Source organism: Coturnix japonica, chromosome 1 (assembly GCF_001577835.2).
Source record: "Coturnix japonica isolate 7356 chromosome 1, Coturnix japonica 2.1, whole genome shotgun sequence".
In the NCBI taxonomy this organism is placed as follows: Eukaryota; Metazoa; Chordata; class Aves; order Galliformes; family Phasianidae; genus Coturnix; species Coturnix japonica.
The window spans coordinates 155,313,974-155,331,427 of NC_029516.1; the positions used below are offsets into that span (position 1 = coordinate 155,313,974).

A 17,454-nucleotide genomic window follows, 5' to 3' on the forward strand; every position below is an offset into this window, starting at 1 on the left:
TGACAGCACAGCTGTCTGGTAAAGGAGGGAATCTTCTGCTGCTGCTGATGAAGTGCCTAAGTGGCTCCTTGCTGAGGCAAGACACCCAACTCATTTTGTGGGTACAGTTTTTCTCAGGCTGAATGTCCAAGCTGACTCCACTTTAACTTTGGTTCCAGCCCTGCTTTACTCCTAGAAATATTCTCCCCTTAAATGTTTCTAATCACATGAATAAAATCAAACAAAGTAGGATCTATATGCAGCTTGGCTGTCTTTGATTAGTACATCCCACTAGAATCCAGAATGGTTCTTCTGACTCTTCCTCATCCTTTTGAACTTGGTTCATTTTCTTAATTTTCATTGGCCTAATTTACAATACCTGAGGCCACTGTCATCCTTTCTGTACATAGAGTAGGCAGTGTTTAATGAGATGCTATAAAATCCTGTCCTCCTTTTATCTTTGGAACTTCTGTTAGTAACTTTAAACAAGCAATATTTATCCCTACAGCAGATCTATTCTCTGTGGTTTTTTTGTGTTTTTTTTCTTTTTCTTTTTGTGTTTCTTTTTTTCTTTTTGTGGGTTTTTTTTTTTTTTGTGGGTTTTTTTTTGTTTTTTGGTTTTTTTTGGCTTTTTGTAGGTCACTGTAATTCCAAAGCTTAATATTGTAGATATTGTTCTTCATAAAAAATAATACCTGTAAATTGTAGCCTTAACAGGGGTTTTATTTTAACCTCCTAACAGGAAGAAATCAAACAACATCATTCCTAAATATTAGTGGGAAGAAAAGATTAAACTGCTTTTGAAACAATCTCCAAACTCTCTGCTGGGGGCATGGATTCACCAAACAGGGACCTGACATACAAAGAAAATGTAAATTAAAAAGATTAGCAAAGCAGGGCTAGGTTTGATGAAAGGCATAAAATTCAGTATGCATACATCTAAGCCAAATTTCTGAATATATCTAGAGAAGGCAGCCTTAAAATTCTAAGATTAAAAATAACACTATGTATTTGGCACTTCTATCACGCTTTTATCCATGGCTCCGAAAGCACTTTGTGAATAACTATGTTTGATATACTGAAGGAGTCAAATTTTTCCTCCTGGGTAAACTGAGGCATTGAGAAGTGATTCTTCTGAGTTCAAACACAGGGCGTGAGGTAGCAAAGGAAGAGGTTGACAGGTGACACTACAAGCTGAAACCCTGTACTGTGTCTGCCTAGGATGGAGTTAATTTGGCTGTTACTGAGCAGTGGTTGTACAGTGTCAGGGCTCTCCTCCTTTCCTACTCTGCATCCTTAGTATGTAGGCCAGGGATGGGCAAGAAACTGGGAGGAAATACTGCCAAGACATCTGACCAAAGCTGATTAAATGTGTGCTCCATGCCATATGATGTTGTACTCAGCAATAACATCTCAGGGGGAAAAAGGATGGGAAACAGTCATTATGATGGTATTTGTCTTTCCAAGTGACCACTATGGGTACCAAGGTCAGACTTCCAAGAGCTGCACCTCCACCAGCCAATGAGAAGTACTTAATGAATTCTGCATTTTGCTTTCCTTGTGCACACAGCTTTTATTTTCCTACTAGGCTTTAAAAACAGTTCATGAGTCTTCTAGTCTTTCTTCTATTTGCTTTGCAGGAGAAAGGAGTGAGTGAGTTGCAGTTTGGTCATAGAATTGTTGACTCTTTTGTGTTGGGACACCTAAAGATCATCTAGTCCAATTAACCTGCAATGAACAGGGACATCCACAGCTAGATCAGGGCTCAGAGCCCCATCAAGTCTGACCTTGAATGTCTCCAGGGATGGGGCATCCACCATCTCCCTGGGCAATCTGTTCCTTAGTAGCTCACTCCCCTTATCTTAAAAAAATTTCTTCCTTATATCTCATATAAATCTCCCCTCTTTTAGTTTGAATCCATTTCCTCTTGTCCTATATTGGCAGATCCCACTAAAGAGTCTGTCCCCTTCTTACTTATAGTTCCCCTTTCAATACCGCAAGGCCATTCTCAGGTCTTCCTGGAGCCTTCTCCAGACTAAACAACCCCATCTCTCTCATCCTGTCCTCATAGGGAAGTGTTCCATCCCTTATGTCATTCTTGTGACCCTCCTCTGGATGCACTCCAACAGGTTCACATCTCTCCCGCACTGAAGACATCTGGATGGAGTACTCCAGGTGAGGCCTCACCATAATAGAGAGGAGAGACAAGATCACACCCCTCACCCTGCTGGTCATCTTTCTTTTGGTGCAGTCCAGGATACAGATGGCATTATCGGCTGTGAGGGCACATTGCTGGCCTATGTCCAACTTCCCAAACACTAGTACCCCCAGGTCCTTTTTGACAGGGCTGCTGGCAGAGTTTTCATTCCCCAGCTTTCATTGCTAGTGGATGTTGCCTTGACCTAGGTAGAAGACCTTGTGCTTGAATTTGTTGAACATTATGACATTCTTCCATGACCTTTACTCAAGGTTGTCTAGATCCCTCTGGATGTCACTCCATCCTTCTGGTGTGCCAACCGTACCCCACAGCTTGGTGTCATCAGCAGACTTGCTGAGGAGACACTTGATCCAACTGTCAGTGTCAGTGATGAAGATATTAAAGAGCACTGGTCCAAGGAGTGATCCCTGAAAGATGCCACTTGCCGCAGAATTTCCATCCAGACACTGAGCCACTAACCAGCACTTTGGATACAAACTCACAATGAGCTCCTCATCCATGAAACAGTCCACCTATCAAATCCGTATCTTTCCAATTTGGTGGGTCAACCCATCTGTAGCCCTCAGCAGCAGTGCATGTATTCAGTACTTGAACAAAATTTTCTAGAGATAAATTCTAGAGGTAAACCTCAAGTTGGCACCTGGGAATTTGTATTTAAAAAAACTCACACATTTTCAAAAATTCTTCAATGAAAAGAAAGCTGATATTTTGCTAGGTAAAAAGTGAAACACAGGCTAGAATTTTAGGTGAAATAAGTTTAGTTGTATCAACTATCTAAGTAGAATAATCAGCCCATCAAACCACAGCTCACAGTAATCAGCAGTCTTGCGACCTTCTGTTAAGATCTCAGTAGAGGAACTTTAGCATAACAAAGTGTTCCCTGGATCAGCAATCAGACAGTATCACACAGGTATGATTCATGTGTTTGGAGAGAGTAGTATTTTCTGTTTTTTCAAAGTACATTAAATAACAAGTAAAATCTATATTAAAGCAGTGTTACAGATCTTGTTTTCACCCATTAACTCACAATAACACTGAAGAGAACAAAAAAACAAGAGCACAAAGCAAACTGTCAGCCATACTACCTTTTCATGACAAAGCCAGAATAAGCTTTCCTGACACTAACAACTTCCTTAAAATTCATCTCGTTCTTCTTAGCTGTGAGAAAATGTGCATAATTCGTTTTTAGATTAGAATGTTAAAGGGACATTTCTAGCAATAAAAGCAAACAAACCAAAACAGCCCTCTTTGAAAATATTCCAACTATCTCGTTATCATTTGCTGTAACTGAAAGAGACTCAAAATACTATTTATAGATTTTCTTTGTGTTATTGAGAGCATTTTGGCATTTAATTGTTCCTCTTGTCTGAATATATCCTTCAAAATCTATTGCAGGATTAATAGGTGGCAAAAAGAAAATCAGTCAAATCCCTTGTTCCCTTCAAGTTTTATTTTAACAATAAAATCCATAAATATAGCAGAAATACTGGCGGGTAGCGGTAAAATTCCATTTTAACTCTTTTTGATTCACTGTGTTTCAAACTGACAGTGCTTGTACCTGGTTATTATTGTTCGACAGAAATAGTCCTCATTTTAAGACAACTTAGGTGAAAAAGATTCTATTTGAAATACTGCAGAACAGTGTTGAACAAATGCACTCCTTATAAGGCAGGGCATCACGTATTGGGTTAAGATCTCATGTATAAAATTGTTAATAAACTACACAGCTATATTTTAATAACTGCTTCATTAAGTGACAGGAGTACAATAGGTCACAGCTTTCATAGTTTATAATGCCCTCATTTTCTACAATATATACTGCTCATCTATGAATATGTATGTAACCTATATCATGTACAAAGAGAACAGCAAAATAATTGAGTGATATTTGGGGATCGATTAGCTTTTATATCAATATCAACTTGTTTCTACACATCACATAGAGTTGAAGGAAATTTTACAAGGAAAAAAGTAAAGTAAAGGCTTTCTTCCTTTGTCTGCCCTTTGACATAGTCCGAAAGCTATTTTTTCTTCAGGATTTAGAAGCACCTTTGATACCCACTTCTTTTGCCATTCTGTTGTATGTGATAAATGTACTGTCTCACTGACCCAAAAATGGTTCATGCAAAGGTTTCTACTGTCCTTTTTGTCCCACGCTTTACTTTTTATTATCCTTTTTATCCTGTGGTTTTTGTTTTCAGCAAGGCAGAATCCTCTTCCTGCTTCCTAGCAACATCCTTAGAGAACCTGAAAACTTTTCAAATCCCAGTCACTGTCTTGGCTGCATCTGGAAAGAGCAACAAGATGACAAATTCTCCAGATGCCAGATGTAGATTGCAGCTCACATGTGGAAAGTATGACTTGCTTATGGTTTCCCAGCCAGCTGCTCCAGATGCAAACCATGGAATCAGCATGTCCTGCTTCTGACAGAGTGCATATGTATGTTCTTTCAGATCCTTTCCTAGATTCAAATCTAAGGTCCAGGACAGTTGGAGTGGAGGAACATTTGTTAAATAGGGAGATTCAGAAACATTAGCATAGGAATGTGGGCATATGATGAGGCAGATTTTCATTTATAAGTGACTGGAAATGGAAAACACATTAAAGAGTTCTTCAGGCCAAGCCCTTCTTGACATAGTTGTTTAGATGCCTTATGGTGCACTTCTGGGAAGGTCTTTCTTCTGCTTAGGATTTACAGCCATGTAGTCTCAGCTCCTGTGACATTCTGATAATAAAATAATGAAGGCTGGAAAAGACCTCTACGGTCATCCATTCCAACCATCTTCCTACCGCTGATATTAACTGCTAAACAGTGATCCCTTGGGAAGAGGATCTTAAGCCTGGGGTGTTGAAAAATCTGAATGTTAAACTTGAGAATATAATTTGCTTTTGTAGCTATAAGACAAAGAAACTAATCAGTTTGGAGAGAGAAATACATTTGCCAAATTGATAATTGAACAAAATAAATAAATATTTCTTACTGCAACTGCAGCTTTAGGAGGCAAAACTCCCCTTAGCAGAGCTAAGCACTTCTCTCTTCTGGTTCAAGAAGACCACCGGGAAACACTCCTGTAAAGAAATGACAATGGGGATGCTAGAGTCACATGTACAGTGTTTAGTGAACTTTTCTCAAGTGACCACATCACAAACCCCTATACTTTTAACACAGGGGAAATATAGTAATACAAGTCTCATTCACTGCCCACTGTTGTATGTTTTACAGTTAGTGAAATTCCAGTGACTTTGACTGAAGCAAATGAGAGGATAATTGACTTCAGGGTCTCTGCTTTGCAGAATTAACAATCTAATTTTGGACTGGAACAAACAAAACAAAACAAAACCCAATTAGAGAGGAAAAGAATACAAAGTCCCTCAGGTTATGCTCATGTCTTTACTGGTTCTGCTACATGTCTTTAAATAGAAGCTCTAAATCACCACTGCATGAACATCAAGAAGGATAGGAAGAAGGATATTTGCTATAATTATATATTATAAAAGCAAAAATATCTATTTGGAGGTGGATATTAAGGTAAAAACCTCTTCATTTATATGTGGTTTTCCCTCCCCTGGAAGTGCTTCAGAAAAGAGTATATGTAATATTTAGGGACATGGCTTAGTGGGCAATGTTGGTGGACAGTGGTATTGTGTGATCTTCAATGTATTTTCCCACCTGAATGATTCTACGATTTTATTCTGTGATTCCCTTTAGTCCTAGCTCATATAACAGCTATGGTAAAATCCCATGTATTGCATCAGCAGTATAGAAATTGTAAGGCAAAAAGGAATTCAATTTCTGCCTTTTAGAGCTTTCTTGTCTGCTTGTAATCACAGACAATTTTTTTTTATTTTTTTTTTTAAGATTAAATTCTTTCACTTTAGCTCAAAGCCTTTACAATTTAATTCTTGGGTGTGATATTAAATTTTAATCTTTGAGGATATTGAAATGTATTTCCAGCAGAATATTATGGGTGTGCTGCTCAAAACAGATCTTGAGACAACAGAGAGCTCCTGGAGTGTTGAGATTTTGCTTTTTTGCCTTCAGTGTCAATTGAATAAGCCTTTTTTGCTTTGCTATGCTTTCCTTTTTTTTTTTTTTTTTTCCTTTTCTTACTGTTCTTCAATATTAATGTTTCAGCACCAGTTAAAAGTCAATAGATTTCATGTTCTACACCTATCCATGTATCAATTTCAGCTACTAGAATACAAGACAGCAGGGTCAAAGCTAACATTTGCTATAGAAAAAGGCTTTTCCCTTAAACCTACGTGTCATGCTCATGAATGCTGGGATATTTTTTTTCAGCTGAAATCATTAGAGTGCTTTATCTAGAGCTTTACATGCTCTACAGTATTTCCAATAGTAAGGATAAAGGAATCTGCTGAACCAAATAAAAACTTAAACCCAATAAAAATGTTGGGATTTCACTTGCAGATATCCACCAGAATGTTTGTGCTCTGACACATACATATTTGAAACTCATTTCTGTTTGCATCTAACTTTTCTCCCACGTGTTTCACAAGATTCATTCTTTCTTTGTCACTCTCTGAACTGGAGGCTTCAAATTGCTGCCAGACGCTGGGGGAGTCAGATACAAGGGGGGAAGTGAGGTTAGCATTCATTTGAATGTCTGTGTTTAAATCCAAAGTTTAGTACTTGAATGTGCATAAGACCAGAATATTCCCACTGTTCAGCTGTGTATCTTCGAGACTGGGATATCTCTGGTGTTGGATAGGAATTTATTTATCCTAGGACACACAGAGGCTTCAGACCAATCATTATCTTTCCATTAATATTAAAGGAATCCTGGAGACTTTCCTAACTCAAATGGGAGGTTTTGGGGGGGGTTCAGTCAACTTTTTACAGTGCAGACAAACAGAAGTACCTGTAGAGAGTGATTCTACCTATGTGAGATTTGATTTGTCCTTTTGGGATATCTGTATTAAAATCTTCAAAGAAAAATAAGATTAAAGGGAAATCAATGTTGTTCTTATTTACACCATTCAAAAACTGACCTACTAAAGGTCTGGATGAACTAATGAGGTTTGTAATACTCCTGGGTTCCTAAAGTGAAGTATCACCAGAAAACTGCAATAATGCTATGTATGTATTCCTCCACATCTGGAAACTCTGAGTGAAAGGTATTTACTGATGCCAATCTGAAAGGGACTGAACCTTTCTGCTTATGATCTTTAAATCAGGATCATAATTAATACAAATAAATCCTCAATAATCTATTTGAAGCAGAAATCTGACAGCACTTTTCAAATTTCCCTTGAAGAGCATTGCTGTAATGGCTTCTACCTCTGTTTGTCAATAAGAGCTGGGCATTTGATAGGGTCCCAAAAGCTCAAGATGATCTGAAACAAGCAATAACAATTTCTCAGAAGCATCCATTTCTGAAATTGTTCCGTGGCAGCATATATATCACCTAGATTTTGCTTACCATCTATAAATTTTGTAGAATTCCAATTACTTCTCTAAAAGAAGATTGGAGAGTCTCATGTATCAAAGCAGACTAAAATTCCCAGCAAAGGCTGCTGGCCCAGAAATATTTGAAAGCAGACATCAGTCTCATCACACCCAAACTACCTTTGTCTCCACAGTCATTGAGCACTCTTAATTACCTGCAGGTCCAGGCTAGACAGCAAGTTCAGCCTCATCCACAGCACACTGCTGTGGTACCAGGGAGATATCAACAGGTGCCAAGTACAGCCAGCCACTTGTTCCAGTCCAAGCTCTCATTTACATGGCGGCCACACAGGGATAGTGGCTAGGCTGAATCTACCACAGTCCATTATTCTGGAAGACATCCAAAGCTTGGCTTTTCCAGATACCATTTGTACATGGGGTACCAGATACTCCCAAGGAGTGGTTTGAAGCTGAGGCTTTTGGATCACTGTGTATCCATATTGTTTTTTTAAGGAGCCCAACTTTGGCTGTTTGAATTTTGCCTTCAGCAACCTCCTGCTCTGCAATAGCCATACCAGGTTCCTTCCAGGTAAGAACATGGTCTTTCTTTTCTTTATAGATTGATAGAAGGGGAGATTGCAGAGGGCCAGATACAGTAAATTGGCTCAGGATTAAGCTTTAACCACAGAGCTTGCATGAAAATGCCTCCAGACACATCAGCTGGACAATGCCACTAACTGATTGGAGAGTCTTCCAAGAAGTGAGTGGTGTCAGTACACATTTAATGTGGTTTCAGGTACACACTCTGTGGAATTTGGAGCTGAAAACCACGGGGTAGGGTGGTTTAATCCTTCTCCAAGCCAGATTGGTATGCTGGAAAAACAACGCATTCTGCTTGAGGCTAACTTGGAATTAGTGTTCTAACATTTGTGTGGACTTGAATATTTTTTTTCCAATATGAAAGTTGTTTTGTATCAAAAGGTGATTTTTGCTTCCACTGACATCCACTAAAACTTCTTATTGGTTTCAATTAAGCCAAAGCTTAACCCTTTGTTACCTTTGCTGGATGCAATACTAATGTGCTAATCAAAATCATTTTTGAATATTATATTGCTTGAACTTTTTGGAGCATAAAGTTGTATGACTGCTCTGCAGCTGCAGCACTTAGCACTTGACTCTTCAGTAAATTCAGTGCTTTGGAAGAAGGCAGAGTCTTCTTCTCCCAGATAGTCCCAAGCTGCTACTGCTATGCCACTTTCAGGTTGTCCTGTGATAGTCCTGGCATCAAAAGTACTAGAAAGTAGGATACAACTTGTTTTCAGTTTTTCTGGTTTTGAGGTAGATAGACTTGCGGCATGTTGTTTACCTGGGCTGGTCCATCTTCCCAAGAGGGAAAGATTATCTTCAGCACAACACTGGGCTAATAATGCACTATGTGGCCTTACTGCAAGAGCTCAGCATTCTCTGTGTTGTCCTTCATTATATACTATAGGGATGCTTTAATACAACTGCAATGTGTAATAAATCTAAAGCCTTCTGTTGCCTGGTTGAAGGCTGCAGTTCACTATTTTGATGTCTATTTACATCTAGAGTTCAGAATTGAAACCTGTCCTTCAGTGAATTGTTGCAATCTTTTTGTATGGATTATTTTTTCAGCACCAAAGGATTCTCTATTGTTATCATTATGCTACTGTCCACTTCCAATGCAGAGTCTTAATCAAGATGGAAGTCAGAAGACAGAAGGGAAGCAAAGTTCAGCTCTCCAAACAAAATGGGGCTTTCATCTGGATGTAGATTGAAATGTCCCTGGCTTCAAGCAGCATTTGCTATAGGTGGAAATCCCCAGCTCCCCTTTTGGTGAAATGCTATGTCTCACTCACCACAGTAACATGACCAAACAGCTGCTGGTAGAGATGATGTGTGCTACCAGCCACAGTGCATGGCAGCTGGGTGAGTGTCTCACCCTTTAAAATCTGTCCTGGAATTTAACACTCATTTAAGCAGCTTTAGATGAGCACATCTACATCAGTGCTAGCAGTCTACAAGCAGCCAAACAGATTTCTGTGCCTCCCTGTTTTTCTCAGAAGCCTCTTGTTTCTTTGTTGGTTTACTTGTCCTAAAATCAGGGATTTATCTCAGTGATAACTTCCTACTCTGTGTTCTCATTAACCTCTGCTGCAAAGCACAACAACACATGATAGCTCCGTGCTGGACTGCAAATTGCTGCCACTCTTCCAACAATTATGAGTTCTGTTTTAAAAACACGAAAACTACTCAGAGCTGCTGTGGGGATTCTTATATTGTTTGTAAAAGGCCATTACACTTCTGCATCTCTAACCACCTCCAGCTGATGGAAGAAGCAACTCTTGCCTCTGCATGTATGTGCCTCGAGTCCTTGCTCTCTCTATGTGTCAAAAATACTCCATAGGCTCCCAGCTAGTTTTCCAGGGCATGCTTTCTGTCAAATTCACATGCTGTTTACATCAACAAAAGCCCTTGTACTATATTTGTTATGAAACTTAGTGTCTAACAGGCAACATACATTTGTAGCACTTAAGAGCGCAGACAGCCATATACTGGGAAAACACAGAGGCAGCTCCTAGTCAAGTGGTCTGATTAGTGCCAGCCAATAAACTATAACAGATACAACCAGGCCTCAGCATGGAGCAGTGGGAGGAGAGAAGAGCTTGGTGCAGAGATGAGAGGAGTGTGCAGAGGATCTTCAGAAAGCCAATGGAGAGGTTTATTCTTAAAAATGAATTTTTAGAAGGGTAATTTCAAAACTGCCTCCAAGAGAGGAAGACCCATGTTTTTCTTGTGAAAATTTGTAAATCAAAACAAATCACAGCTAGATTACCTGGGTAAGGTCAAATAAAAAACTCTTCTGCAAACTGTGTCAAATCCCTACCTATTGCTTAAAAAAGGGCTCATGCTCTGTTTGTGTTCATTTCTACAAAAACTAAACTTTCTGTTTCTGTTTGCACATGAAATGATCACATAGTTTTCCTACTCTCAATTATGAATAAAAAAGTTTGATTCCAAGAGGATGTTTGAAAATGCAAATTCCAAAATAAAATTCATCTGAGGGAACACAAATGCCTACACCTGATTTTCTCTGCTTAGATTGGTTTTTTGAAGCAGGCACTAAGACATCACTTACCTTTTCTCAAGGTAGATGTGTAAAGGAAATCACATGAACTGTTCCTGAAATGTCCGGTTTTCCCTGCTCTTTATAAAAAGCTTGAGGATGACCAGCTCAGTTATAGGCATATAAAAGTAGATGGGATGAATCCAACCTGGTATCACAGAGGCACTGTGCTGATGCTCTGAGACACAGATCAGAGTCAGGGGAGAAGAGAGAGCTACCAATATACATTTTTCCTGGCAGTTACTACTGTTTGAAATACCCTAAACTTTATGTATTCTCAGTTCATTTTTCCACTTTAAAAAAATTTTTAAAATTCAGTTGGATATGGATCATGAAAATAACCGACCTCTTGAGAATCATCACAGTGATCTCCTATTTAGTATATTCATAGACTGCAAAGTGAAAATTCTGGCACTCCCTGGTGTTTGACATCTGTTCCATCTGCAGTGCAATGCTTCCAAATAACCTTGCTCATGACCTGGGAGTGTAATGTAATTTCAGTGATGTACATCTTTTACTCTCATGATAGGTTGATCTTCCCAAAGGGGAAACTTCAGCAAGTATGTATCACTGGTGGTGATGTAATTGATAACTTTTCTAATTGTACAGCTGGAATAGGTTGATAAAATACTAGATTTATAGATTTGTTGCTTTGTGTTCAGCTCTCATATCTATAATTTCTATCTGGTGTGCAGAAAGAAAATTTGTTAAGTCTCTAAATATGTCAGGCCGTTAAATGTATGTTGCTCATGATCTTGCACATAAGAGGCACATTTAATATCACTAAAACGAACAATGTATCACAAATTCTTTTGTGTGAGAGCAATCTAATCAAAAGCTTTTGTTCCACTGAAATTTATCCAGGTTCTTCTGGGAGATAAAAGTTTACACTTAGCTTAGCCAGTATACCCTGCTGTGCCTGGTATATTTACAGAGTCATATTCAGCATGGTTACCACTGCATGCATGTGCAGCAGGATGCCGATTTGGAGAACTACTATGGGTTATGTATTAAAAATGAGTTGAGAGCACAGGAGAGGAATTCTTATCTAGTTGAGATTTTAAACCTCGACTCTCTTGAGGTCAATAAGTGAAACTGGTTGGCTTTTTTGTAAGATCAAGGATTGTGGAGCAGTGTTTTGCACTCAGTCCTTTGTTAAGATAAGACAGCTGGGAACAGAAGTAGGCTTACAAAGGACTACTTGGGGCTCCTGGGATGGTTCAGTCACAGGGATTGGAATGGGACTTCCTCTACCAAAACACAGACAAGTACACTGAAGACTGCTCTGACCATGCAAATCTCATTTTCCCTAGTGGTCAGGAAATAGTAATGCCAAGGAAACAAAACCAATGAAACGGTCTTGTACATGCGTAGCAGTTATTCTTTCATTTACATCTTGCAGCAACAGAAAAGAGCAGTTCTTTGTTCTTAATACTGAATTTCAGGTTCATTGAATTACATGACAATTTACAGGGAAAAAAAATCAAGGATGTATTAACTACAATAAAGTACTAGCAACTCACAGTAGAATAGGTAAGAAAGGTAACGAGCGCACAAGTAGTAAAGAGAAGAAGCAAAGAATTCTTGGTTATATATTTAATTCTCAAGGTTGCTCAAAAATCCTGCAGCTGCAGCAGGGGCAGCTCCTTTCCTCTTCACTCCAGGGTGCTGGGTTGTACAGAAGGGAGAGCAAAGCTCTGGCCCTGCTCCTCTAGAATAGCCTGAGATCAGAAAACATACCCTAACCTGTCTGAACCAGAACCAACATATACTTTTCACAGCACTTATTTTACTCTTCTGTGACTCTTCTGCTGAATCCTGGGTCAGAGTTCTTTCCTGCTCAGCAATCAGAGAATGACAGGTCTGACAGGGTTGGAAGGATCTCAAAAAATCGAGTCCACCCTCCAAATCACCTGACCCTCAGCTGTACCAAAGATACGTGTTTGATAACAGATTCTCTATGACTGGTTTCATCCTTCTCCCATCTCTTTCTCTTTGTGATGTGTCCAGAAATGCAGCCATGATTTGCAGCTGAGTGTCCTGAGCTGGGATGTGCCATGGCATCAGCATAGATTTGCTAGGAATTAAGGATCAATAGCAGAAGGGTGCCATCAACACTGAATATTCTTGTTACAATCAAAGTGATAAAGTGGTATTACTATTTTCCACAGAGATCTGTGGCTTTCTGAGCTATTTACTTACCTGAAACTTGTTGCTACAGCTACAGGTTGATGCCAGAAACAAATGAGCTAAAATTCCATGTCTGCGGTGGGTATGTGAGGAAAACAGGACTGCGAGCAAATTCCTCAGCCACATACTCCAGCCCTCTTTTGTCACAAGAAGCTCAGGTGCATCAAATGACTCTGTCCTTTGGGTGCTGGGAAGCCATAGTTGAATACTTCCTGGTCTTCCCTATTAGACTTGCTAGAAGGCTTATCCATGATGTCACTGGAACAGAAAATAGATTTCTTCTTTCCAATATCCAATTTTAATTTATTCTTTGGCAGTTTATGTCTCTTTGTGCTTGTAAGAGCATTTTCTCTACATTAAATAGCACTACACTCTGGTGTATTTATGAAGAACATTTGCATCACTTCTCTGCAAACTGCTTTGTTAAGCTATCTGAGCACCTAATTTTCACACAAAATATGCTCCTGACTACACTAATCATAATAATAGCTTTTCTCTGCACCTTCTTCCAGCTGAATTCATCTTTCTTGAACCTGAGGGTTAGTCAAGGGTTAGTTTTTCCTACAGAAGGACTTTCAGATACTTTATTCAAAAAATAGAATTCACTGTGTTAATGTTGGCATCAAGACTATTTGTGCCAGAAAGAGAAGACTGAATGCCTACAGACGAGTACAATACATAGTGGAGTACATAAGTGTAGCAAGAGGAAGTATCAAAAGAACATATAAACAGAAAAGGAGAAATCTGATAACACACTCATAAGATTTAGGTTCTTACCTTGATCTGGAATAAGCATATTTTTACTGTCTCTTTTCTGGTCTAGTAAGATTTTTTTTCTTTTATTGTGTTCCAAAATAAATTGAGTAGGAGTGAGATCTTTTTAAACATCCCAAGCGATTTTATTAAGGCTTTGAAGCAATGTCCCGTTGATGAAGAATGTTGCTGACTGTAAATGCTGTATTAAACCTTCACCAGTTATCTGTATTTCCTTGATTAACATCAGAGATAAAAGGAGACTTGGGAAGCACAGTTTGTCTTCAATAGATATTCAAAGTGCCTATTTACTTTTGTTAGCAACAGGAAACTGTAATGGGAATATTCATTTCAGCATGAGATGAAACCCACTCAGTGAACGTCTCCAGGGATGGGGCATCCACAACTTCCTTGGGCAACCTGTTCCAGTGCGTCACCACCCTCTGTGTGAAAAACTTCCTTTGAAAAGAAGACACGAAGTGCTGGTGGTGAGGTCTCCATCTTTGTCAGAAGGAACTTTGCTGTTTGACACTTACAAAAGCGTTTCTTTAGTACTCCTGCTGTACAGTTCACTGCTCTTTGTGTCACTGACAACTATCTTCAACTCAACCTTCTTTTACCACAAGTTGACAACAGACACAATGCTAAATTACTAAATTATTCCTGACAACAAGAGTAACAGTTACTCAGACTACTGACTGTTTTAATAATGGATTAAATGTTTATTTCCAGAGAACTTTTAAAGATGCCTCTTCCCACATATACATCGTTAAAAAGCCATGCTAGATTACTGGGAAACTGAATTTATTTCTTCTCCTCCAGTTCTGTTTCTTAAGGAAGTTTGACCCAAGTTGTTGGTTGGTGTCCCCAGGATCTGAATATCCTCATCTCTTTGGGGTTTTTTGCTAGTCTGCAGAGCTAACAGTGCCTCCTCTGAGTTAATTCTCCAAAGCAGTGGCATGTAACTTAAAATGTTCTTGAATGTTTCATGGAAAAGAGAAAGCTCTCAAACTGCTTTTCTTCTGCGCAGTCCTCACTGCATTTGGCCCCTCCTCTCCCTCAGGAATCATCTTTATGTCTTTAGGCCTGTGTTTGCCTATCTGGTCATCACAGACATTTTGCAAATCTGATAAGCCATGGTCCCATAAAACCACATTGGTTTAGCCTGTGCTGTGATGCCTTTTCTCCAGCTGAAGTGATGAAGAAGAATAACGTCATCATCTTTCATTTTAAAATTCCCATCATCTAGTCAAACTGAGTCATTACATGCATCCACTTTCACAGTGTATGCACCAGCCTTTCCAGCCTTTCACACTTCAATAACAAAAACTTAGGAAAAAAATGAGAGTTCATAATTCACTTTTGTCATTAGTAATTCAAAAATAGTTATTTTCTACTTCCACATAAAATTAAGTTTATCCAGGCACAATGCAGACATGGGTCCTTCTTCTTCTTGTTTAGGGAATATTTTTGTACAGCCTAAACAAGACAAGACTTCACCAGAGATATTACAGTGATGTTAGAATTTCCCAGCGGCTTTGCTTGTTCAAAATTCAGATGAATTTACAGATTTCATTTAAGTATAAAGGGCCATCCACAAAAAGCGTCTTACAGACTATGTCAAAGAAACCTCTCTAAAATTCTGAAAAAACTAGACGGTCCAAGAATAGAAAGGAAAAGAAACTGATAAATGTTTTCTTTTTTCTTTTCAGATATCAAGCCAAGTCATTACATAGAGCACTGCAATGTTTGGCACTATCAGCCAGGGCTGTCATGTTGGAGCTGGTGTTTCACTGTACTCATCTTTGAGTGACATGAGCACAGGTCTACTGTAACAAAGGGGAAAAAAAAAAAACAAAAAAAAACCAACCACTTTCCCTCTTCCCCTCATGAATAGCCCATTGAGTTTATGGTTCCACTTCCAACGTTCAATATTTTGTCTCCGTACCAGTAGCAGATGTATGAATGGGGTGTATGCAGACTGACCTTTTCAAGGCTTTCCCACATACCCAGACCAGGGAGGAGCTGTCATGCCACAGGAATTTCTTGAAAATCTTCATGTAACAGCATCATAAAATGATAGAATGGCCTGGGTTGAAAAGGACAACAATGACCATCTAATTTCAACCCCCCTGCCGTGCACAGGGTCGCCAACCACCAGACCAGGCTGCCCAGAGCCACATCCAGCCTGGCCTTGAATGCCTCCAGGGATGGGGCATCCACAGCCTCTTCAAGCAACCTGTTTCAGTGCGTCACCACCCTCTGTGTGAAAAACTTCCTCCTAATATCTAACCTAAACCTCCCCTGTCTCAGTTTAAAGCCATTCCCCCTTGTCCTATCACTATCCACCCTCATAAACAGGATAAGAAGCATAGTTTAATGAAAACTATTATCATAACCATAAAATAAATTTACTTATTTATGTGAAGAAGTATGTCAGAGAATTTGAATTTTCTATTGAAAACTCAGCTCTCCATTTGTATGTAAGTAATTTTTTGTCATTAAAACAGGGGATATGTTGGATGTTTTTTTTCATCTGCTTATTGTTACTAATAGCAAAATTATTTAGATGTTCTCTGCCATAGTGAACCTGGTTGAAATTAACTATAACTTCTGCAAGCAGAGGACAGCTGGCCAACATACTGCTGCTGAGAAATGCAAACTTGGAGAGTGTTTGCTTTTAGGGAAAAGAAAGACCTATTTTTCTACAGAAATGGCAAGTCTTGTATCAAATTATTCCTTTTAATCCCATGAGCCTTTAGTTCACAAAAATTCTGGGAAAAGAAAAAGTAGTTATTAAAAAAAAAAACACAAAAAAACAAAAAAACCACTGTACTACCATCATGGAATGGCAAAAAAGGAATGTTAAAAATTGCCTTATAACATAGTGTTTTAAGAATATTTATAGAACTCAGGAAAGAATATTCTGTGAAAAAGCAGACTCTGTTTTTGATAAGAATATCCCTAAGGTTTTTCTGCTGCACAGTGTTATTTCTGTTACTATGGTGTAGTACTAGGAAGTCCTAATTGCTTAAGGCGCTGAAGATAACAGTTTCATGAATTCCACTCTATATCAGCAACAAGAGGAAGACCATGGAAAACATGAACCTGCAACTGAATGGGAGAGGACATGGTGACAAAGTGCATGAAAAGAGCCAAGTCGCTTGGAATCTTCTCCACTTTGTTCTTTACAGGTAAGACTTACCTTCAGAAGATTTCATGGGACTGTACGAAAGTAGACACTGCTGTTCTCTTTGACAAAAGTCAGAAGAAGAATCCAGAGAACTCCAGTCTGGTACACCTCACCTCAGTCCCTGCAAATGTGATAGAGCAATCTTCCTGGAATCCATTTCCAAACATAAGAAGGACAAGAAGATGACTGGGAGAAGTTGGCATAGGTTTCCAAAAGGACATAATACTTGACCAACTGGATACCTTCTGCACTGAGATTACTGGTTTGGTGGACATAAAAGATACCAGTGAATGATGATTATCTTAACTTTAATGTTTTTGACACTCTCTCCCATAGCATACTCACTGAAACACAAATGAAGTATTGTCTACGTAAGTGGACAGTGAGGTGTAGTAAAATCTGTCTGGACTACTCAGCTCAGAAGTTTCCAGTAAAGGATTGGAGAGTTTTGGTGGACAAAATGTGTACTGTTCCACTGCAGCAAAGAAGGCCTGCACTATTCTCCAGCAGACATGGATTTGCTGTGGTGTGGTTTTTTTGTTGTGTGAAAAGAGCAAAGACATATT

The 17,454-nt window shown here is 39.0% G+C and overlaps 1 long non-coding RNA gene across 1 annotated transcript; it reads right to left on the reverse strand.

The window, feature by feature from the left end:
* Positions 1-1,784: 1,784 nt before the first annotated feature.
* LOC107308229 lies at positions 1,785-17,406 on the reverse strand. Its single transcript, XR_001552695.1, has 4 exons — positions 16,901-17,406; positions 13,720-15,784; positions 12,955-13,200; positions 1,785-5,266 (listed from the first exon to the last, which is right to left on the reverse strand). It is a non-coding gene; the product is annotated as an uncharacterized LOC107308229 (long non-coding RNA).
* Between the last annotated feature and the right edge of the window lie 48 nt (positions 17,407-17,454).